The sequence below is a fragment of the Bison bison genome, unplaced genomic scaffold, assembly GCF_000754665.1.
Source record: "Bison bison bison isolate TAMUID 2011002044 unplaced genomic scaffold, Bison_UMD1.0 scf7180017864341, whole genome shotgun sequence".
Taxonomy (NCBI): domain Eukaryota; kingdom Metazoa; phylum Chordata; class Mammalia; order Artiodactyla; family Bovidae; genus Bison; species Bison bison.
The window spans coordinates 1,883,213-1,888,402 of NW_011494913.1; positions in this window are offsets into that span (position 1 = coordinate 1,883,213).

A 5,190-nucleotide genomic window follows, 5' to 3' on the forward strand; every position below is an offset into this window, starting at 1 on the left:
TCTGGAACTCTCTTGCTTTCTCAATGATCCAGCAAATGTTGGCAATTTGATCTCTGGTTCCTCTGCCTTTTCTAAAACCAGCTTGAACATCTGGAAGTTCACGGTTCATGTATTGTGAAGGCTGGCTTGGAGAATTTTGAGCCTTCCTTTACTGGTGTGTGAGATGAATGCAATTGTGCAGTAGTTTGAGCATTCTTTGGCATTGCCTTTCTTTGGGATTGGAATGAAAACTGACCTTTTCCAGTCCTGCGGCCACTGCTGAGTTTTCCAAATTTGCTGACAGATCGAGTGCAGCACTTCCACAGCATCATCTTTTAGGATTTGAAATAGCTCACCTGGAATTCCATCACCTCCACTAGCTTTGTTCATAGTGGTACTTCTTAAGGCCCACTTGACTTAGTATTCCAGGATGTCTGGCTCTAGGTGAGTGATCACACCATCGTGATTATCTGGGTCGTGAAGATCTTTTTTGTACAGTTCTTCTGTGTATTCTTGCCACCTCTTCTTAATGTCTTCTGCTTCTGTTAGGTTCATACCATTTCTGTCCTTTATCGAGCCCATCTTTGCATGAAATGTTCCCTTGGTATCTCCAGTTTTCTTGAAGAGATCTCTAGTCTTTCCCATTCTGTTGTTTTCCTCTATTGCTTTGCATTGATCGCTGAGGAAGGCTTTCTTATCTCTCCTTGCTATTCTTTGGAACTCTGCATTCAAATCAGAATATCTTTCCTTTTCTCCTTTTCTTTTTGCTTCTCTGCTTTTCACAGCTATTTGTAAAGCTCCTCAGACAGCCATTTTGCTTTTTTGCATTGTGTAGTGTGTGTGAGTATGTAAGGTGTGTGTGATGTGTGTGTGTTTGGCAGGGGTAGAGGACATGCTCTCCTGTGGAGCTCAGGCAAATGACCTGCACAGCTGTCCAAGGTGAGGGGCCAGGTTCCCACCTAGCATCACCCTGGATGGAATTCCTCCTCGAGTTGGCTTGACACCGCAACCTCATTATTAGTCGTCTCCCGGTCCTGTAAGCCTTTTTCTTAAGGAGCTGTTGATACCTGTGGGTAGAGTCCGATTTTGTTTCCTTTTTTCCTGTTGGGTGGAGGCAAGGTCCTGTCTCCATTCTGATGCTATAGCAGGTACTGCCACCAGTGAAGTCAGTTGTTTCCAAGCATTACAGATTTCCTGGTCCTCCTGGAATTTAAGTACAGCATCATGGTCTGAAGATCCTGATTTGCCTCGAGTTTCCATACCAGAAAGAGGTATCCTTCCCCAGAACCGAAAAGCACTGCAGATGGAGGCCTGAGCACCCTGCAGAGGTGTCCATGGTAGTCAGCCACCAGCCAGTAGGCTGCGTCTCATTGAGGCAGGTTCTCCAGGGTTTACCTGCCGAGGTCCAGCCCCGGCTGATCCAGGGTATTCGAAGGAGAGACGGCCTAGGCGACTATTTATATGCTAATTGGAGATATAAATAGTAATAGAATGAGGATAGCTCAGTAGGAAAATTTCAGTGGAGAAAAGAGGCTGAGTAGCTTGGTTTACGCGGAAAATCAATATAACCCATGACACCAGGTTAGCTCGGACCACGGAGGCCGCAGGCGCCCTCTCGAATAGCAGAAGGTGCCCCACCTTAGACACCTTCTCGAGTGGGTCTTAGAAGCCCAGGCAAATAAATGGTCGCAGAGGACCTCCGCGCTCCAGATGGAGACTTCAGCCAGAAGTTAAAGGGAAGAATGACATGGGGAGACCAAGCATTGGTGAGCAAGGCCCGTAGCTTTATTATCAACAGGGGCTTATATACCCTAAGTTACACATAGAGGATAATAGGGGATGCAAAGTCAGCAGTTTTTGATCCTTATCAAAAACCAGGGTTTCTTTCCTGCAAATTTATCGTATACAAATGGTTTAGGTGATTTACATCATCTTCTGGCCAGAAGGCCTATTAACATTTTATGACTCTTGACAAGGACTTATCAACAAAGACTTATTTTCTCTAAGAGTAATTATTTTAAGGTTTGGCGCCATCTTCCAAAGATAAAATTGCATTCCTATAGGGCGGATGTATAATGGGTTTACAACAAAGGAAAGAATTTATTACCTTAAGGGTCTAAAGTTACTAACACCAAGGCCACTACTTATTTTTTTCTACATACCAACTATTAATTAATACATATTCAAGGATACAATTCAGGAGATGTGAAAACTTGGCAACAAGCATTGGCTCATCAATGAAATCCTTTACTAGTTTATTCTGACAGTTTCTAACTCTCTGAGATGTTCTAAGCTATTTGAATATCTTAAGCTTCCCGTGCCTCTTGAGGCTGGGAGACTGTAAACAATCATATGCATAGCTGTAGGAGTCCGGGTAAACTTGTCAGGCGAGTTAGAGAGCCATCTGAGGGGTTTGGATTTAAACACTCCTAATTGCCCAGCAACTTTATTAATTGGAGCTGTAAGTTAACTCTTTTGACAGAGAGAGTGAGATGGTGGTGGGGAACAGCCCCCAGTAAAGTCAGAGGTGAGAGCACAAAGCAATAAAGTAGGCAGACTCTGGTTTTTTGGGGGAAGATGCTCGAGAATATCCGGCGGGACTCCTGAGGCTCGATCCCGCCTTTGCGTATGCCGAGCCTCCTTCCTCATGACCTTTGTCACGAGTGGAATGCCTCACCGGCTCTCGGCATCTCCCCCTTTTTTATTTCTTAAAACAGCCAGATGTAGCTCAGTCACGAGCCTCTGAATGCTCTGCCGAAGAATCCTGACAATACAAGGAAGTATGATTATGAAAAGCAGAATTAAAACAGCCACCGTAGCCTTTACCCTCTGGTTTGATAGGGTAGGTAGAAACCTCTGGGGGCTTCCCGTTGGGCATTAACAGCTGGCCTTTAGCCATCATTGTGGGCTGCCCTTCCTCCCTTGCTACCCACTTGGACATGGTGTATGCCTGGGGGATTTTCTGGCCAGCTTTGGACCCCTTCCCTAGCTCCAGCCCCTTTTCATCCTTCACCACCACATCTTCCCTGGACATTGTTTTGTGCAAAGAAAGAAAATACCAGGGAGTTGTCAGAAAATGCAGGGGTCTCATAGGACCCACTGGCTTTGATATCCGAGCTTCTTTTCTGAAATATTGCTTCTAAAACTCAAAAATCGAAGCAGATTTTTAGCAACCGCTCCAACTCCTTTCGATATGATGAAATAATGAGAAGCAATTGCCCTGTGACATCTGACACAAAACGTTTCTGTTTCTAGTTTACCCAAATAACTAGATAGTTTCATTTATAATGAGATAAACGGAAAGGATGCTCAGTAAGGCTTGGTGTCATTATAGAGCTATTTCTATGTTAATGGCGATGGGAAGAGAATGCAGAAACGGCTGTCACAGATTGAAAGGGGTGATGTTAAATATGTCTGTTGTAATGCAGCCAAGGTGGAAGGCCCCATTTCAATAAGGAGGATGAGCAAGTACTGTATGACTTGTGTGTTTCCTGGAGAAGAGGGTGTTTGTGGCCCTTTGAGCCCCCTCCCCAGAGTCTTTCCATCAGTTACTCTGGTCTTCTCACACCAGACATTTGACCCTTTAGTGCAGGGGTTTGGGGGATGACCCCACAGATTCTATGGGATACAGACCTCAGGTGGTCAAGCTGGGCACCAGCAGGCCTGGGAGGAGACAGATCATGGTCTAAGGGGCCAAGGAAGGAACCTGACATTGAAGACAGGGCAACTGACTCCAAGCTGGGCTGGGGATGAAGCCATGGAATTGACTCAAGCAGCTAATGAGAAACCAGGTACAAATTGGCTTAAGCAGAAGGGATTCAGATGTGGCTTGATTTGGGCTTAAAGGACGCCATAAGAGTGCCATTTCTTTTTTCCTGCTTTGCGCTCCATTGTCTTCCATGTCTTGTCTTGTCTCAGGCTTCCCATCATGGTCAGGCCTCTACCCCTAGCAGTGCAGTCACGTCCTGGCAGGCTCTGGGGAAAGAGGAAGAATCCTTTTCTAGGGCAGCTAGGAGCATGTCATTGCCTACCTTTGACTCTGATTGGCCCCTGTGCCCATCCCTGAAACCCCCCCATGCCAGTTGAAATGCGGTACTCTGGTCAGGCCTGGGCCATGGACTCCACCTGAATCCCATGGTCCCCAAATGATGGTCCTCTGTGAGTCCTTGCCCGTGTCTGGGGATTTCATGCTCCCCAACAATGCTGATAAGGGGACAGGTTGGGTGAAGCAGGATCCAGCCCCGAGCCCACCAGGGGGTTTTAGGGAGGCAAATCAGCCTGGGTCCCACATGTATGGGAGTTTCTTCCATGTAACTCTTGGGCCCATCCCCTCTTTCTGCCTGCATTGCTGCTGCTTTATTTTGAGACCCCCATTTTTCTTTTTTCCCTCCCAAATCATTATGGTCTGAGACCTTTCTGTGGAACACAAAACCTGAGTATGCCACATCCATGCCAGGATGAGGCCAGAGTCCTTAGTGTGGTATCGGAGCCTTCCTGCCTAGGCCTCTATCCCTTCCTTCCAGCCTCCTCGGACCAATCCAGGGCCCCCAGACGTGCTTGTGTTTTGCACATGTGTCTCCTGAGGTGCCCAGACACCCCTGCCTGCAGCTAAAAACTCCTGTGTGTCCCTCAGGACCCAGATCACATTGCCTGTTCCGTGGCGCCTCCCCACGTTCTCCCAGACATTTGTCTGTCTGTGCGCAGGCTCCCTGTGTCTGCTTTTTCTTTATCAGTTTTAACAGCTGCCTCCTTGTCTCATGTCCCCAGAAGCCTGGAAGTTCCTTTAGGACTGTGCTATAAACTATTCTTTTAAATTTTTTATTATGAAACATTTCAAACATTGGAAAACTACAGAAAATAACAAATATGTATTCACAACCCAGATTTCATAGATAACAACGGCTTGCCACATTTGTTTTAGATTTCTCTTTGAAGAAATAAATATTAAAAAATATCACCAAAGCCCCAATTCCCCATTCTCTTTCCCCTCGCTCCTAAGCTCCTGAAATTGGAATGAATCTCTATTCAACACTACACTCTTGAGAATCATCCATGTTGATTTGTGTAAATATGTTTGGCTCATTTGTACCACAATGGAGGGCTTTTGATTTTAAGAATAAACTGTAGTTTATTTATCCTTTTTCTCCTCCCAGTGAATGGCCTTGTTTTTGCTTTTTCAATGTTCTAAATGTACCACAGGGAAGGTTCTTG